Source organism: Cygnus olor, chromosome 1 (genome assembly GCF_009769625.2).
Source record: "Cygnus olor isolate bCygOlo1 chromosome 1, bCygOlo1.pri.v2, whole genome shotgun sequence".
Classification (NCBI taxonomy): Eukaryota; Metazoa; Chordata; class Aves; order Anseriformes; family Anatidae; genus Cygnus; species Cygnus olor.
Genome location: NC_049169.1, coordinates 179,181,103 through 179,200,820, shown reverse-complemented (window position 1 = coordinate 179,200,820; position 19,718 = coordinate 179,181,103). Strand labels below are relative to the sequence as shown.

Here is a 19,718-nt window from a genome sequence, read left to right as displayed (position 1 = left end):
TTTTTGCCAGTGAATTAAAATTAAGGAGTTTTCCTTAAATAAAATAATATAGTTTCTCCTAACAGCTTTATGTTAAAATACACCCACCTTGCCATTTTAGCATGTGCTTTTCCAGTGTCTGGGGCTGTGCTCATTGGGAGGGGTTCATTCTCAATGGCTGCTCTGTTTTAATGCTAGTATAAAAAGTTACTCCTAGGACCAAGATGCTGCTGTCTAGACCCCGTGCTACCAGTTCGAGTGGACCAGGACTGAATGGGCTCCCCCTTGCTAAAGTCTACAATTCAGTAGAAAACATTCTCCCCAACAGTGACCCAAAGTCGAATGCTTTGCCAAGCAGCCTGGTGGGGTTACCCTTGCATAGGAGCGTGGTGATGTCCCTTCTACCTGGTGGGAGAGCCCTGCGGTGCCATCAAGTGATAAGCCTGGGACATCTTTTGCCTGTAAGGGGGTGCAGTAGTTACACCTCACAAAAGAGAGATGCTGCAAGGGGACACTGGGGCAGAGGAATTAACACTGTGCTACTCCCTTCCTGATGAGGTGGGGTTGTCAGCTACTAAGGGTCTCCCATGCTCATCAGATCTTGTTTCTCAGAACTAGCACCAAGCAAAAACTCTAAAAAGACGCTATCTTCGAATACGCACGTCCTGATATTCACAAAAGTTGCTGGATTTTACATAGTACTGGAGTTGCCAGTATGTCAGTTATTTGGGACAAATAATTGAAAGTCCTGCAAAGGGAAAATAATCTTTTGCACATTTTCCTTTTTTACAATGGTAAACGTTGTACAGGATGGGGCAGTAATCAGTTCTGTTATTTTTGTATCACAAATAAAGATCTTGTATCTTTGTTTGCCTAAGAGAAATTGCTATGTCAAACCAGAGGTACTTGTCAGAAACTAAGAAAGATGTCTACAGTCAGAGAAGGAAAATGTCCTTTCTAAAGATCCTTTAGACTCACCTTCAATCTCCTGTAAATATCAGGATAACTGACACATTTTTCATCTGATTTCCTGTATCAGGAGGAATCAAAATATTTTAAGTACTACCATCCTTCCCCCACCTTCTTTTCCTTTTGGGCTGTTCATTCAGTTAAAAAGGCGACGTAGTCTTAATGCTGTGACAGACCAGTGAGCCCCTCTGATGCTCCCACCAGTGATACTACACACATAGGTGAGAAAACCATCCATTTTTCAAGACAATTAAAAAGCAGTCCTCCAATGGCGATTGGCATTTTACACTGATTTTCAGATAACCCCTCCTGACTGCCCTTGCTGCAGAGCTTTGCATTTGCCTTTGTGTGTGGTTCTCATTTGCATCTCAATATCTACTTTCATAATTGCATGCCCCACGCAGACGTGGAAAGTTTTGGGCAAGCAAAAAACATTTTAGGAGAGGATGGACTGTCCAATGGTTAAACCACTATATCAAACCATGAGAGATTTCTCTCGTAGACATACATACATGTACATATATCTGTATATGTAATATATATGTTTTTAGTAGAAGCAGAATGCATTAGTCAGCTGCAGCTGTATTGCTACCAGCATTTGAGCTAGCTTGTTTAAGGTGAAATTAATAAATAGAATATATTTATAGAAATATTGAGCGGAAGAATGTGAGTTTTCCTTAAATGCTCATTTGCAAGGATTTTACTGCATGCGTGGTAACTTATCTCCCTTTCATGGCTCAACATCTCCTGCAACATTGCAGGAATATTGGGAGTAGAATAGCGTGAGAATCATGGTTCACATGCCAGTTGCCCTCTTGGACGTGGCCAGAAATGCACTTACCAAAGGTGTCCCTGAGCTTTAAGGATCAAAACTGAGTACCAAAGTCTCAGTGGGGTGTGGATATGCACTTATTTTTAAAATGAAAGGCAGCAGCTCTTCAGGAAACAGAGCTTACAACATACAGCTGAAACTACCGAGGAACTGTAAACAAGCTGAGCTGCTAAATCTAGTCTTTGCAAGGGCACCTGCAAACCCTCTTGTTCAAACATGATTTGCAAGTCAGAGCCTCCAGCATGCAGTCACCGTATCAGTTTGCTGCATGGGAACACGGTGGGTCTTACTTCTCTGTGATACTAGGCAAGATTTGTTCGTGCTGGGTTGTTGCAGGCCATCAGAGCCATCCCCTGGTCTTTTCATCCTTTTCCTGTTCCGGTTGCAGAAGAAGCTCATGTGCAGAGGAGAAAAAGGGCGAATTGTTGGGGTTTTCTTCAGCGTGGGATCTTTGCCTGGCTCTGCTCTAGTTTGGCTGTCCAGTGTTTCTGAAGGCTAAAACTGGTATTTCATGACGTTACTCAGCCATGTAACATGTAATGTTGTGAAGAGCTGAGGAACACATTTTATAGTACCTAAAACTTACTTTCCACACTAATGCTCAGAAAGGATTTTGAGTTATTGTCATGTAGGAAACTCATTGCTGCTTGTGTGAAACTTGTAACTCACTGGGTAAGGAAAGGGAAAGAGATGCCTGAAGGAGCATTAAACCAGCCAAGGCAAGTGTAACCAGCAGGTAGACTGCTTCTGCCACACTGAAGCCCTCTTTCACTACCGCTATTTGGTGGTTTGTGCCAATCTTTATCTCAGTGTTGCTCCATCTCTCCTATCTGTGTCCTGCTGTGGCTAGCAAAAGGCATTGAAGTGACAAAAGATGCTCCTGCTTTCTTCTTTCCTTCACCTTTTGCAGCTCTCTGATGGTGGCAGTTTTGAATAAGCATCTCTGCTTCTTGGGCACGAGAATGCAGGCAAAATAAGGTCAACACAAAGATGCTGGTACACAAACTCCACAGCCATCTCTCTGCCCCAAAAGCTGTCTGGGACCCCTCAATTGCTGGTGAGGCTGAATGTCACCACAGGCATGTGAACAGCGAGTCCTGGTTTGTAAGACCTCCTCCAAGACATGTTGGGAGGCCTCTTTGTCTTGGAATCAGAAAATCCTACTGCTCAGGTGGCATTCCTGGTGCCCATCCGTCCTCTGCACCAAACCTCCTTGGGGTGTCCATGCAGAGAGCTGCTTGGCAGAGCTTGGCTTTCATCCATGACCTGTGAGAGCAAAGAGGGCCTTGCTGGGATGCCTGGGGTGACATTCAGCCTTGTGTTACCAAACTGTTTAGCACTGCAGTTGCCCCCATGCCTTCTGATGGCTGTGTCAGAAGAGCAATTGGTGTTTGTTTGAAATTTGTCTTTTAGATAACACTCAAGAGCTCATGTTTTGTGCTCTTTTCCAAGAGCAGTTGTTTAGGGGCTCTTTTGAGTCTTCTGGCATTTGAAAACCCACCTGATGACTTTGTCTTCTTACTTTTTGGTGCACATTGGCCACGGTGGCACAGAAAATGGAGCAGCTAAGTGCGAAGGCAGAGAAGAGAAATTGTTCAGCTTGCTTGAGGGTCTGTGCTGCCCATTTTCCAGGAGCAAAGGCTGCTCCTCTATGACGCCCATTTGTAGCAACACAGGCAACATCTCTGTGAGCAAACTCACACCGCCTGGTACGTGTCTGGCACTTCACTCTTGGTACTTGCTGTTGAGTGGAGGATCTTCCATCTCTCTGTGGGCTCCCTCAAAGGTCTTTCACTCTAAGCAGTCAGGGAAAATAAAGCATAGTTTTCTTTTTCAGATCATGTACCTTTTGTATGATCGCTAACTTAATTATTACCCCAATATTTTAGGTGCTCACGATGTTTGCCACTCTTGCTGCCAAAACCTGGCTACTGCCCCTGTAGACTTCAGAATATGAGAGACCTATCTTCAGACTGGTTCCTTTCGAGAGCATGTCCACATCTCTTCAGCCTTGTCTCAGTTGAGCTTCCAAGAGTTGTCAGTGCCAGCCACTGCGACAGGAAGGAGTTTGACCAGCAAGATGAAAAGAATGCAGAAAGTTTGTTTTTGCTTATTTGAGATAAGCAAAGCTGGTGCTGGGAGCATGAAGGAATCAAAAGTCTGTCTTTGTGGGGCTTGGGCTGAAGCAGAAGACCAGCAGTAATTGGTGTCATGATTACTAGCTAGCAGAGAGATGCAGAAATGTCTCCCCCTTCCCAATTTTTTTGCCCTCTTTTTTGTCACGGAAGGGATTCATCCCAAGTATAAACTCTAATTCTGGTTTTCTTATCCACCATCCAAAACCATTACTGAGATCAGATTTGTCAGGAAAAAGGGTGGCATTATACACATCCTTCTTCCAAAAATTGAGATACACCAGGCCAGAGTCTCTTGGATTCAGGATCTTCATATTATGGCCTTTGTCAAAAGTCTGGCCTCAGATACCTCCCGTGATTGATTTCTGTGCTAATGCCACCATCAAAACAAACAAAAAACCACAAAACACAACCCAAGATTTTAATTATTTTTATTTTTATTTTTTGTCATCCTGCAGCTTCAGCTTAGTTCTGGCTTTCATCCTTCACCCACAGGATGGTGAGCCCCAAGATGCAGAGCCTGCTCTGAACACAGCTGTGGTGAGACTGGAAACGAAACCCCATGGTTTGGGCATTTTCTCTCCAGATTCTGTACTGAGGTTTTGTTTTCTTTTTTTTTTTTTTTTTTTTTGGCCCATACGGGAGAAACACAGCAAGTTCCTCCTGGGGGAGGCAAACTTCCCCTCCAGACGGGGAACTAATAACTGCTTTGAGGGGGTTCTGAGCTGCAGCGTGTGGTGGTTTCAGTGCAGAATTTTGGGCCACTGACCCCGGGCTTGGAAAATGCATGTGAATCCTGCAAGAAGTGGGGCTTCTGAGCTGAACACCCTTAGAAATATTAAGAGCGTTGGCAGCAGAGCAGCATGTGGGAGTAAGTGAACAGAAACTGCTAGGGTAGGAGTCCGAGGAGTGAGGAAATGGCAGGAGGTAGGAAAAAATGCAGAAAGTGTGCAAAGGGAAAATGAGAGAATAAAGGGAAACGTGGAAAAAAAAAAAGAGGAAGAGATACAGGAATATGTCTTTTAAAGAAGCTGAGTGATGAAAATTAAAAACAAGTTCACAGCAAAGCAAAAAGTCTAGGAAGTTGCGTTTTCCAACATTTAATGCTATTTAAAATCAAAGCATAATTATAAAGTATAGGAGAGAGCATATACACAAGTGTGCCTGCGTGTACACAACATTTTGTTCAGTCACACAGGTGTTGGCATGCAGTTTTCCTTCTGGATACAAAGCAAACCGAATCACTCTTTTCTGAAACCCTTGGCAAAAAGCCCAAAGGAGAGAACTTGTTCTGGAGAGCATCTTGTTCCGTAAACATTTTTCCCCCTGCCTTTGCAGCAGTTTGCAGCAGAAGACAGGTCCTTGAAATGCTTGTGGTGGAATTGCGGTGCCTCCATTCCCAGCACAAGTACTTTATCTTTGCCACAACACCTTCCCCAGGCACACATCCTCCCCTTGCCTGCACCACAAGGAGAGGATGTGTTGGGAAGCCCATTTTGCTGCAGTGCCAAAGCCATCAGAAAGTGACATTGAGGCTGTAAGTCTAACAAATAGATGACAAGGTCACTTAGCTATGAGACAGCTTCTCAAAAATGAGATCCAGATGCTCAAAAATCATGGCTATGTTTCCTCCCATCTTTGCAAAAACAACTGTTGTAATAATTATAATTAAAGCATTTTTTCCTTCTGTTTCTCTATGCTTTTTACTTCTGCAAGCCTCTGAGCCACTGAAGTCACATTCTCGCTCTTTTCTCCCAATCACAAAGCTGAGATATTTCCTGAAAGAAAAGCGTAACAGCTTGCAAACTGGCTGAGTCAGGGTCTAGCTGAAACTCTGATTTTCATAGGAGTGAAAACAAAATCATGAGAGCCAGTATTGTTCAAACAGCATCTGAGAATGCTACTTAAGAGCCTCTATCCTTCTGGAAATGGATTTATCAGCTCATAGGGTTGCTGTCGGTCTCTGTTTGAGACAAGGGAATCCAGTATTTTTCTGTGAGAGCCTGAGGAGTGTTGCTGCCTTCTCTCCACTTCATCCAGATCCATGGAAAGCTGTGGCCCTGGCTGCTCTTTTTTGCATTAATAATGTCCAGACTTTTCAAACCCGTTTTTCTTTCCCCCCCACCAAGTAAAACCTAAGATTAGCTCATGTACTGTTATTAATATTTCACTAGTACTCCCCATTGCAACAAATGGATAATTCTGCTCAATAATTCATGCTTGGGTGTAGCCTATTAAATTTGTATTGGGGTGTACACTTTCATGTTACTTATTTATTATTGCTTTCATTTTACAGGAGGTTTTTTTTCTATGCTATTTCAATTTTCACTTGCTTAAATGCCTCTCCCTCAAAGTTCAGACTGCTTGCAGGAAATTAATCTCGTTCCTTATGCCTTGTAAGTAAGGCTGAGCTCTTACTGCAAATGGCTGGGACTTGGCCATAAGAAAAACCTTCAGACACAAATGGTTGATGGAGCTAATGATGGTGGAGCAAATGATTCTGGAACTTGGGTGCCAAGACTAACAGCCAAAAGTTCACCCACGGCCTCAAAACTATCTGTTTTTTGCTTTATGGAGATGTTTGGTTACTTCTGTTGACGGAGCAACCTGCTCCAAGATCTGTGATTGATAACTGCACAATCTACTCCTCTGCCAACAGGCACTATTCTCTTCTAGGTCCTGCATGTGTGTTTTGGGGAGTGTAAATCTTTCTAGGCTGGTGTCGTACCCCCTCTTTAGGAATGATCTTTTGCATTGCTTTGTGGAAACTGTCTACGCATAGCACCTTTGCTCTGTGTGGCTCATCTGGATTACCAAATAGGACAACGGGTCAGCGAAACCAAAGTAAAGATATCCTTAAAAGACTCAAAGCCAGGTTTTCAGTTAGGAGTTTGGAAACTGGAAGCTGCACAAGCAGGGAAGATCATAAAAAAGGCTCCCAGGCTGGGTTTAATAGGATGTTATCGTCATGGTCATTCCTGTGAATAGCTTTAGGGGAAAGATTAAGATTCGGAGACATTGCTTGTTGGAAAGACCCCACCAAAAACACTCTTCTCAATATGAGATAACTTTGTTTTACATGCCTGTATCTCCACATGTGTCAGTGTACAAGCCTAGCTGAGGCTCCATGCAGCACAGCACTGCTGTGGCTTGTCCATTATAAGAGATCCGTGGGCATAGGTGGGTCCTCGCACCTCTTGGTGCACCTGGCACCTCTTGATCCTGGTGTTGGGGATCCTGTATCTCAGGGAATGAGAGCATGGTGGCATGTTCCAGCTGGAGGTGAAGTGGCTTCTTCAGGGTCAGTTCTGCCCCACTGCTTCCTGCATGAATAGATTGAGACGAAGAGTGAGATGCTCTTGTTCCTCCAACAGATATTTCGTGGTATCATGACATACCCCTCAGAAAGACTCCCAGTATCTGTATTTTGAGAGGTTTAATGGGATCAACCATCACAGCTTTGCATTCTCAGGGCTTTTTCTGGTACATGTAATGCAGGGCGAATGCAGCATGAAAGGCATTATTTTTATATGCACCCTGCAAAGTCTTCAGGAGTCTCTCCTGCAGAGATCAGACGTGGCATTTCAAGACACATCGCTAACATGGGCAGTCCCAGCAGCAGGTAACCTGCCAAAACAGATGTTACAGGTCGAATTACCAGCCCCTACCTGAGTGCATGCCATCCGAGTAATGACTCCTGCTTCACCAGAACCCGTTTACCTGTCAACAACGTTTAAGTTCTTAGGGTCCGCTTTCAGAAACGAGGCAGGAGTGTCAGTGCTGAAATTGCTAGTGGCTACAGGAAGTGTCGCCGACTTTAACAGGGACAAGAACAGGGTCACACTGAACAAAGATGTCGTTCAGATTGCATCGAACTGCAGTGGGAATTAGATTGGGTCCTCTGTATTTTTATAAGAGCAAGATAATTCTCTAAATGAGTTCACTTATTAAATAATTTCCATTAATTTTGATTTGTCCTAGTTTTTCACAGACAACGAGGCTCCCCTCAAAGGGTTCATTTAAAATTGTGCTGTCATTGAAACAAAGATATTTTGCAAGGTTCACAGGAAGCTTCCATGGTCATCTTGGAAGATCTGTGCATCTGTCCCTGCTCGGTTCCCCACCATGCCCTTCCTGGCCTGTGTATTTTTTTGGAGGGACAGCATGTACACAACCCGTGACTGTACCAGCTGTGGAACTGTCCATCCACCCTGATGGACAGCTAAACTCCACCACAACTGCTCCCTCACTCCCCTTCCTCAAAGGGGAAGGATGAAAGTATGATAGGAAAGAAAAAGGCTCATGGGTTGAGATCAGGATAATTTAATTAAAGTGAAAAGAAACAGAGAGAAAAAAAAAAAAAGGAGCAAAGGCCACACAGAAGCACAAACAGCAAAAAAACAATTATTCTCAACTTCCCATCAACGAGTGATGTCTCCCACATCCCAGGAAGCAGGGCTTCGATATACATAGCATTTTTTTGGGAGGACAGATGTCTCCATAACGAGAGCCCCCTCTCTCCTTCCACTTTCTCACCTTTTATTGCTCTGTGTGACACCACAAGGCATGAAATACCCCTTTGGTCGGTTTAGGACAGCTGCCCTGGTGATGTCCCCTCCTCACCTCTTGCCCACCCCCAGCCTGCTGGCTCTGGGGGGCTTGGAGGGAGCCCTGATGCTGTGCCAGCACTGCTCAGTCACAGACACAACACTGGTGTGATACCAGTGCCGTGCTAGCTACAAGTGCAGAGCACAGCACTGCATGGGCTGCTGCAGGGAAAGTTAACTCCATCCCAGCCAGACCCAGAACATCAGCAGAGGCAAGGAAGGTGTTGCATTACGTGAACACATGATTTTCCAAAACACGGCTTTTGGAGAAATTCATTTGATGAAGCAGAAACGGTTTAGAGGAAGGCAAAGCTCTTGGGAGACTGCTGTGGGCAGTTACAAACACAAGATCTGAGACGTGGCCATGCCAGAAAAGGCTGCCACAGGAATATCCTTTCTTAATTCCCACCAGGAAACTGTTCTCCCTCAGTGAATTATTAGACACAATGCTTGATAATTTATGGCACTTACTTTTGTACACAATCTTAGCTGGTTCCTTATGTCTTCGCAACCCCTCCTGAACTTGTCTGCCTTTTTTGGAAGCACACCTCAAAGTAGCTTCGTAGCTCTCAAACTGGAGCTCTAGGTCAAGTATATTATGTTATTTTAATGCAGGAAAGCCATGGACATTTAACTCAGTATTGCAGTACATCCTGTTGTGACATCAGCTCGTCTTGCTAACCGTAAGCATGCCTTATTGCAAGATACAAGCTACTTATTTTGAAGAGTTATGATTTAAAACTCTTCCAGAAAATAAATACTCTAATGATTGCCTGCAGCATTCTGCCCAGTGTAAGAAATTACATTAGAGAGATCATTGTCATACATTGTCCTACAATCATACATTGCCTGCAGTACCACAAATGAACATCACATGGGTACAAGTTAACCAGTTGCAGGTAGGAGTTAATCATTGCATTGTACCAGCTAAATGTAATTCAATGCTGCACAATGAAATTGTTATTTGCATGATGTTTTACAGATGTACAGCGCAGAAATCAAATAGTGTACTGTGCCAGGACTTCAGCTGGAGTTGTGTGTAAAGATTACTTCAGTTTTATAACGTTTGGTGAGACAGCATGATTGGGTATGCACAGAGACATTCCAGCAGGCCCTGAAATAAGGCAGAAAAAGCAAAAGGAATACATGGTCTGCATGGTAAATGTATCAAAATTTGTTTACACTTGCTTTTAAATGCCATCTCCACTGTACTTGTATTTCTAAGCTTGCTAGAGCATTGTTTTAGCACTGGTGGTGCATATTGGGGTACATGCTGGTAAGAATCAGTGCTGTGTACTGATCACACAGGATTGAGTTCTGTCTAAGTAGGATGAATATAAAGTTACATACATTAGAGTGGAAAATCTGAGTCTCTCACCTACCTTTTATATAAACTATAACAACCCAAGAGAGGATGTTGCAAACATGTCTGATAAGGAAACACATACCCCTGGTTTTCCTGTGCAAGTTGTTAGATTTAAGGCATGCAGTGTAACACCAAATAATGGCATGGAATTAACCATTTGGTGTCCTCTTCCCTGTCTCAGAAAAGATGTTGTAGCATTCAAGGAGACGCTGTGCAGAGAGCAACAGAAATAATAAAGGATTTTTTTAAAAGCCTGCAAGGAGAAAGTTGCGGCAAACCTTTATCAGGCTGCTGTCAAACAGCCTAGTAAACAACGCAGAAGAGCTGTGGTGCTGTCTATCAAATAATGAAATACCATAGAGAAGGTAGAGTAGGAACATCTCCTTGTCTAATAATAAAAAGCCAATGAGCAATTGCTGAGAAATTGCTGAAAAGCAATTTAAATCACCATTCCTGATCTACGTAGTCACACCTTGGAAGACCTTCCCACACTGAGTGTAAGGTTAAAATACAATGTGTTATTCCAATTATAACAGAAACGTTCAGGGACAGGCAGAAATTATGAAAAATCTACAAGTGATGTCTGCACAGTCAATGTAAGAATATCAAAGGGATAACTGGGCATTTCTTTTTCTGATGGAGGGAGGTCTTCTGTTGTCAAAAATGCCTCGAATATATTTCAGTGTAATTCTGAATATGGTGAACCTGTGTGTGCTTGAATGGGATCTTAATTATGGGGATTTTTTCATGCAAAGTTTTTTCTGAAGTCCTCTACATCAGCATGTAGCTGATGGTCCGGCTGGTCTGATGAATCATGAATGACAGTTTTTTCATGAAAGATATGCAGTTTGTTTTTCAGCTGTATGATTTCAGAGGTAAAAGTCAGAACTCAAGTTATTTAAAAAGCTGAAGGTTGACTCTTTGGCCTGTGGAAAGAGGTGGGAATTTTGCTGTTAAGGCAAGAAATTTCTTAAAAGCCCCACGGGGCTGCTGAATTACTTTTGTATATTGATGCTGTATTTTCAGTTCTCTTCAGGTTCTCTTAAACTCTGCGTCTTCGGTGTTGAAAGGCAGCTAATGTTTGCATCCATTTTAAGCACTTTTGCACTTGACCCTCAAGGTACCTGGGAAATGCGTCCTTGAAGTTGGTGTCAGCTGTGAGGCTGCGTGAGTGCCTTGTCCTATCTGTGGCTCCCCTGTACAAGAAGAACTGTAGGGAGCAACCAAGATGGCCAGGGGGCTGAAGCACATTAGGTATGAAGAGTGGTGAAGAAGACTTGTTGAGGCTGGGGAGGAGAAAGAAGTCTGAGAATGACCTTGCTGTCTACATCTGCCTAATTGGAGCTTATAGAGAAGATGGAGACTTTTTTTTTCAGAGGCACACACTGAGAATAGTAGGTCACAAGTTGCAGCAAGGGAAATTCCAGCTGCGTGCAAGGAGAAAAAAGTTTTCGCAGCCAGCATAGTCAAACGTTGGCAGGTGTTGACAGAGATGCTGAGGAGTCTCTAACCGTGGAGGCAGTGCCGCGAGCGCCCCAACCTGACTTTACAGCCAGCCCTGCTCTGAGTGCAGGGGTGGGGCTGCAGGCCTTGTTATTCTGTGATCCTAAAATGCATCTGGTTTTATCGTGAAAGGGAGAAGGTGTAAAATCGCGTGTGTGCGCATGCACTTAGTGGGAAAGAAAGGAACTGAAGAGGGGTAAAAGACATTATGAGGAAGTGGCGCGTATCAGACCTATTGTATGAGTAATGAGGTGATGAGGAGGGGAGACCAGAGAATGCTAAATTTCCTTATAAAGACAAAATCTATTTCACTTTGACGTTTTGTCAGCAGTCACTTCCCTCACGGGGCTCAGTCTTGGGCTTGCAGTCCTGGGCTCGAGCAGTTGCTCTGCGGAAGATTTTCTAGTCACGCTGTTTTGACATACTCCTCTGCAGTTTACCAACCCACATCGAATTTTACTTTTTTAAGAAGTTCTCCCCTTTCTGTCGGACTGACGAGCACTTGCTCCAGCAGTTGGGACCCACAGCTTGAGCCCGGTAGGTAAGATCCCAGCACCTGCTGTTTTTTACACCCCTCATTGAGCGTACGAGCAGTTGAACTGCACAGGAAATTGTGGTCGCCATGAAAAAGAAGTGCAGGTTTGGTATGAGCGTAATTATTTTCCAATTATCTTGTGCAGAGCGTTTCTGCTGACCTTCGGGAAAGTATCGGGTGGATTTAATGGAGTAGAGAGGTCTATGGCTGAGCAGAGTGGTAGTCTTTGGACTCGCGTTCACTGGCATTTGATTAGTTTGGCGGGATGGGAGAAACTAATGAGCTGTTATTTAGGTTGCAGAGTGGATCCTTGTAAAAGGGTGATTCTAATTCCAGTGATGAAAAACACCGATTCTCAAACCTAATGTATTTCGGCCTGTATTGTTTGCACCATACCATTAGGACATTCATTGTAGGCTTTTACAAATTTGCTCTCAATAAATCAAATTGATTCATGATTTTGGAGCCTGATTGTAGTAGGGACTTTTGCTTAAAAAATCAGTAATATGGTGTGGTCCTAACATTTTATTTGCCTTTGAATATTTTGAGTGTTGAAATTGGTCAAACTTTCTTTGGGATTTTAGATCAGGGTTTAGATGAACTTTGACTTGCAAATGTCTACAGAAATCTTAGGAAGTTGTATTGTGAACAGGAACATTTGGGCTTACATTTTTGCTCTGCAAGAGCTGTAGACTTGTTGTTTTTGTTAGATAGTGGTTTCCTCACTATGTGCATTTGGTTTGAACACTGTAAACTGACCCATAAGCCTGCGGGGAAGTTGCCTTTTCAAACAAACAGGACCTAAGTTTTTTCGTAGTGTTGGCAGTCACGTTGGCTGACTGACCCCTCACTGCTGCAGGTACCAAGTGAAGATGATCTCTGTCAAATGGTAGATGAAATGTTGCTGTCAAAGGTGCAGGTGGGTGCTCAGCAGGTGGCTCTTCATCTTGATAAACACCCTGAAATCTCTTGTGTGGAGACGCTCCAGCATGAACCACCTTCCCCCCTGCCTGCTTGTCAGACAGGAGCGGTTCGCCCTCTCAAGATGGCGCCAGAAGAGCTGCAGAGGTGCTGGCATCGGGGATGGGGCTCTCCTGGGTGAAGGGGAGACGAGGAAACCCCCTCCGTGGTGGGAAACTCCGCCAAGAAGGGATGCTAGAGGCAGGAGGGACTGGGAAGTACCTGCTGGTAGTGACGGTGGGGATTTCTGCGTCAGTCCTGACCGTGAGGTCCAGATTTACTTAGCTCAGAAGCTGAAGAAAGTGCGCACACAATAGTTAAAAAAACAACAAAACAAAACAACAACAAAAAATCAAAACAAGAGCAGGTATTCTGTTACATTATGATTTTTGAATCTGCTTCCTCAATTGAAATCAAGTAAGAGTTTGGAGTGAATACTTTTACGGCTACTAAATGTTTGAGGTCCTATATACAACTTGTATTTAAGCAAGACTAGTAGTGCTTCTTCCCTGCCCACAAAATCTACCTTGCACTCCATCATGTTTTATTATGCCACCAATTTTTTTAAATCCTGTTCCTTTCTAACTAAAGTTATAAGCAGCCTAACACTCAGCTGCATAGCATGAGCAGAGCTATCTACAGTAAAAATAATTACTATATATTTTTTTAAAATTATGAAATAACTTCAGAAAGAAGTAACAGGGAGGGGGGAGGTCAGGAAATTATAATGCGTTCAGAAATGCAGCTGATTTTCATTTTCTTATCCCTTTATGCAAAACATCAGACTCCAGTGAAATGCTGATACAAAAAGTAAAATATTCCTCAAAAAGAAAAATATTTATAAAAAAAATTGAAATGGCATTTAGCATCCTGAATCCAGCTGTGCTGTAGGGCTCTGCACTGGTCACTGTGCATCTTTTCAGTCATCAAAGGGGAAAGCTGCAGGACAGGAAATAAATCGCTCTGGGGCTTGCATTGGTTGAGCTCGCACCGTTTCAAAGTTGCTCGCTGTGATGAATTAACAGCGAGCATTAATTGCCAACAAGCGCAGAGGCAGTGTGAACACAGGGAGAAACAGGCAGAGATGAGGCAAACTGGAGGGGACTCGGGGAAGCGTGCCATAAAGCCGAATTTTTCTTCAGAGGGAATGGGCTCAAGAAGATTCTGCCTCCTTCCGTCCCACTTGCTGCTGTGGTTCCCCAGTGCAGACCCAGAGACCCTACAGTAAATGTAGGTAGAATCAATCATAATAATAATTAATATTTTCCATGCATGTAGGAACTGTTTTCCTGCTAGTGAGCTGGGAACACCAACCATGCTCTCCTTTTCTTGTATCAGATACTGGGCTTTTGCAGGACATCAGGGTCTGAGTCACAGGACGTTGTGACCAGACTTTCTGCCATCATTTTGCAGCATGATGACTACCTTACGGGAACAGGAAGGGAGGCTTTTATCTGTCTGCCACAGGATTTTGTGTCCAGTCTGCCACTCTGGTCGTGATGGGGCAGGTGTGGGGTAGCTCCTCGTACCAGCATCCAAAGCAGCCCCAGGAGATGTTCTCCTCTTCCCCCACCGTAGTGAGCAAAGGTGGGACTGGGTGGGTCAGGGCTTTCTTTCCCGAATAGGAAATCTGCTGAAAGACTGAAACTGTCAGTTAGTGTGGCTTGGGTTGGAAACCAGCATTAGTCAAAAAAAAAAAAAATTTCACCACAAGCCTTCAAAAATCAAAATTGTTCCTATTTTTATGGGGATGTGTTTTCACTTAAAAGCTAGCTAGGCTTTGTTGGTAAAGGGACAGAAAAGACAAGTTACCCAACAAAAAATGTACGATAGACTGGCCCAACATTTTTCCTTTTTCAAGAAAAATTCTGGAGGCTCTGATTGTGTAAACAATACATGCATATATACAATATACACATCTCCCTGGTAGGATATATCTGACACATAAGGACAAGATTTATGGGTTCACAGCAATACGTCCTGAATGCCTTAATTTCCCTGAAGGACTAGCACTCCCTACTGCTGGGCAGTATATTGGAAAGAGTTCTCCATTCCTCTGTAAATTCTGTGGATTTTCCCTTCCTAAGGCCTGTTGATTTGTATTTGATTTAGGACTCAGGCACTGCAGTGACAAATAAAGTCCTTTATAAAATGGAACATTAAGAAAATAACTCATGGAACATCACCAAGTTGTTTTATAAACAGTGGTAAATGTCTTCTCTCTGTGTTTCTTCAAATCCATAGTGAATTAATATATGTGCACCTTAATAATCCCAGTGTCTTTATACACATTGAGATTTTGCTGTTGCAGACACTTGACTTTTAAAATGCTTTTGAGGCAAAGATTGTCATTTATTGTGGGTTTAATTGTGAATCTTTAACACGTATCAGGGAGGAACCATTTGCCACACCTTCAGAAAGACTTCTCTTTGTATTCCATATGATGATTTAAACATCAAGATGCTACTCAGATTGAAGCCACTGTGAGAATTTGGATTAATTATCTATTGCTATTAGAACCAGGTATGTTTCTACCTTAGGATTTAAAATTTAGTTCAGCATTGTTAAAGAAATTAGAAAAACCTCTTATCTATGTGTGTATCTATAGCTATTTAAATAGGCAAATAGTCATACCACTAAATGCATGACTTGAAAAATGAACTTTTTAATGAACCCCAGCACTTGTTCAAATATGTTGCAATTCTTCACACATCTTCAATGATTTTCAAAGCTGTTATGTGAGAAATGCATCTAATTGATATGTGGCTCAAAACCTGATGGCATTTGTTAATGCTATCAGTTACGGAGAGTAGCTGGGTAGCTGACTAACTAACCAGTGAGGAAGGAGGCACAGAGACATACTGATTCTGGTTTATATCATACATCTCCAGCAGAAAAACAAAACAACAACAAAAAAAAACCTCGCACAAATAAGTGTTGATGCAATCTGGCTGGAAGCTGTGACACCGAACTAGAATAAAAGCCACTGATGGGACCGTGTGCTTGTTTGAGCTGGTTGGATTCCCTGGAGCCATCACCACAAATTATCACTACTCCAAACTGGCAGTAATTCTGAGGAAATGTAGTGTTAACGCTACTGTCCTACTTGGTTGTGTGTGCATTATGGATCACCCTGCTAGTGCAGGGATGCAAGCATGTTATTTTAATCACAACTGTAACAATAACAATAGGTACTAACAAATGTATGAGGAGCATATATGAGAATAGCACATGTGCCAAGAACATGAAGTTTCATTGGGAGATAAACTATTCTGGATTATGGAAAACAGTATGTTTTGCTGAATGCCAACAAGATGGTTCTGCCTCGGTCATTTTAGTTAAAGTTGTTTTTTGTTTTGGTCAATGAGCGCAAGATGAAACTTTGAAATTGAGGAAGTTCTAGGGAACACTGTTGTGGTTATAGCATTGATTCTTCTTTCAACATGAGATCCACTGAAGAATTTCTCTTTTTCTTGCTCCTTAGTGAGACCAAAAATGCCAACACTTGCCTCCGGCAGGAAAACACTTAAAAGAGCCCAATTCATAAATCTTCTCTTGTCTCATCCTTAGTCCTTCCATACTGTAGAAAATATGCTGATTGAGACATAATTTGAAGAGAAATACACGAAAAAGGGGTGGTAGTTGTGTCAGGGGACATATGGACTTGTGGGGGGGGACCTTATAAGAGAAAGATAGAGGGAAATATTTCTGGAATGGAATATCCTGTTGGGGATATATCCATGAGCAAACAGGAATGAGGAGGGTCCCGAGAAGAATGGGATAAAGAATAAATATCTTCAATATAATCCCCACTCCCTCATAATTTTTCTGGCACTTCAGATGTATCTCAAGAGTTTCTTGGCAGTTATAGGGGCACTTCTCTTCTTTCTGCCTGCTGGTGCCATTGTCCCAGGTAGGCTCTGCATCAGGAAAGGGATGCTTGTCCTGCCTGTCTGATAACAGCTGGAAGAGAAAGAGCTGGGGAAGTACTCCACAACCCTTATGGAAAGCTAGACATTTGGAAACTGAATTTGTGGATGAGAGAAGAAACAGAAAAGAGAAGGAGCCAGAGCTGTGAACTCTAATAAAGCAAATGGCACAATTTTGTGTGTAGGGACTTTTTTTAGGGGGGGGGAAGGGGCACAGTCTTGTGCTTCCCCATGCAATTCTAACAGCTGTATTTCGCAAGACTGAAATGCTTGGTGTTTCATCACTTTCAGAAAAAATAAGTTTGAAGAGAAGAAAGCGGAAGAACTAGGGAAATTCTGTGACAGGGAACACACGTGTAATCCATTATCTGGTCACTCTCCGACAGCTTAGAGGGGTAATCGTGTTATTAACAAAGTGCTAGTGCATTAACGAAATAAAACCCTAATGGTATAAAATGAGTAGATATTAGTCATTCATTCAATTTTATCAACACCAGATTCATGATTATGTTGATCCTGATCACTTACTATCTGCTTGTAGAATGTAATGCTGCCTCATGAAATTTGCTTTTCTGCTTTGGGGGAAAGTGAGACTTTAAGTGTATCTATCAAGTGCAGTTTTACGTCTTCAAGGTTTTCATTGTCTTGCCTGTAATAAAGCGTAAACAGCAGAGAAATGGAGGGAAATATGAAACAAGGTAACCATTTAATATAAGTCATGGAAACCTTTAGGTTTTAATGGCTTTGCCATTTATTATTTATATTGCATCGTGAATGCACACTTTGCTAAGTAATACATAACAAGGCCACTTCGCAGGCTCTGGACTCAAAATCGAAAGAGATGAAGGTACATCAATAGTGCTGTGTTTCAATTTAACAGTAATGTTAGGGTTTTAGTTCTTCCTTTACATTCCTGACAGAAAATAGTTTGTTATCAGATCTCCCAAAACAGTGTGATAGTAGATCCTTCTGTAAGGTCAAATAAAAAGAGGCTTATAGCATGGTTTGGTTTGGATATGACAGCAGGAGAAAGAATGCTTCATAGAGGCTGTTTTGATATCTGTTTTTTACAGTTCTCAGCAGCTCACGTGAGACCATTTTGTCTTTTTTACATAAACCTGTAACTCAACAGTCTTGTGTTGAGCAAGGAGTGTATTTGCACAACAGCTTTTTTGCTTTTGCAATAGTGGGCTTATTGCTGTTTGGCAAACAAGAATGAAGTGTCACGTCCAGGCAATGTATATTTCAGGTGTTCTGATGAAGATCTGAAGCTCACTCTGTCTCAAGGAGTATTGTTCTTCTGAATTTTTATCACCTTCCATTTCTTTCTTGTTGGCAGTTCCACTGTCAGCGTCCTGCCTCCACATCCAAGCATATGCTGACTTTCATCTTGTTGCCTCTGATGGACTTCAGTGCTTTCACTGATCTTCAGCCATGCCAAACTCAAGATCCTTCCTCCCAGCTGCTGATGACCTTCAAAGTCTCGTTTGTGCTGATAGCTAAGCTGGTGTTTACATTTGTTCCTTCTTAAATTCCCTTCCCTCTTGCTATCCCTCCCTCCTGCCCAGCTTTTCTTTCTGCTCCTTGCCATCCCTGTGCTCGATGTCATTGCTCCTGTATCATTCTCTGTATTTTTTTCTCTGCATCCGTCTCATCGCACTGATTTTGCAAATGTTTTGGAGCAGAGATGTGTACTTACAATGCCTTACGGATTATCAGTAATTGGATCGTTCCTAGAGCTGTTAGATAATTCTCTTGATTGGGTGCCCAAGGTATTTCACTTTGCATTGAGGACAGCGAGGTGCTGGAAGTGTTTGACCTCTAGAAGCAAATTATTCTGGTCTTGGCTGATAAAATCAGAAGGAAGATATAGGGCCTGACCTTCCATACCATTATCCAGAAGCATTTTGCATTTCTATGTGTCTAAATATAATTTACTTTTAATGATCAGAGCAAAGTAGGCAGTTTATATACAGAAAAGAAGCTCGTAAAAAATATATTTGCTCGTTTGCTGTCTGTTCCTGTCTGTTGCTTTGGACTTTTATAGCTGCCTCTCTCTCTTGATTTTCCCATGTTCTATTTTACTGCCTAAACAATTTCAAAAATGATAATGACTTTTAATAGTGTGATTTGGAGCAGGCCTTCTCAGTGCCTCCATCATTCAAGTACAACCAATCCTTGGGTGATATAGGACCAGTTCTCTCCCTGAGTTCAGGGTTCCCTGCTAAGTGTGGCCACCTTTACAAAAGAATGGACAATACTGACCTAAATAAAGATGTCAGAAGGGTGCACTGCAGCAAAAACCCTCATCCTGTTATGTATTATTAGTATACGCTCATGTAAAAAATACGTACTATTAATAGGATTCTGTATTTAACAGGTTGGGTGCAATCAAAAAAAGACCAGCTTAGGTTGGTGATAAATTTTGCTAGAGGTTATAAAACTCTTTGCAAAAGTAGTAGGCAACATCCTGTTGTGTTTCTTCCCTGTTAATGCTCTAGAGTCTTTAGTGCTATTAAAAGTTGTGTTACAAATTGTATTGCGTGATAAAATGACTGGAGAGGAATGGATGATCTTGCTGCGGAATATGGATTTTCCAGGAGCTTTGTCCAGGAGGTTCTTAGGTAACCCGCATGCTGCAAAAATATGAAGAAAAAAGAGTAGTAGAGAGGAATCATGCAGAAAATAGATAAGCATATAACAGATGAGAGGAAGACTATGGATTTCATGGTGCCCAAATATATATAACCCACATTCTTAGTGGATCACAGGGATTTTTACAGACAATCCTTGAAAGTACCATTGGAATTACTCAGTACTTCAATAGCAATCATCAGCCCCATTGTGCTGAAAACTGCACAGGCCCTGAGAGCCATTGACGTATGGACTATGCTCTATTCCTT

The 19,718-nt window shown here is 42.4% G+C and overlaps 1 protein-coding gene across 4 annotated transcripts in view; it reads left to right on the top strand.

Annotated features, from left to right (window-relative positions):
• The window catches only part of LCP1 (lymphocyte cytosolic protein 1), a 48,230-nt gene that overhangs the window by 5,264 nt on the left and 23,248 nt on the right, over window positions 1–19,718 (top strand). Inside the window, exon 1 of one of the 4 annotated variants that reach the window (XM_040541902.1) lies at window positions 11,494–11,928. The exons of 2 other annotated variants lie outside the window; for them this stretch is intronic. The gene's annotated coding sequence lies outside the window, so the exon portion shown is untranslated. Of the gene's footprint in view, window positions 1–11,493; window positions 11,933–19,718 lie in introns of those variants that run through there. One more of the 4 variants, XM_040541909.1, reaches the window with a different exon arrangement.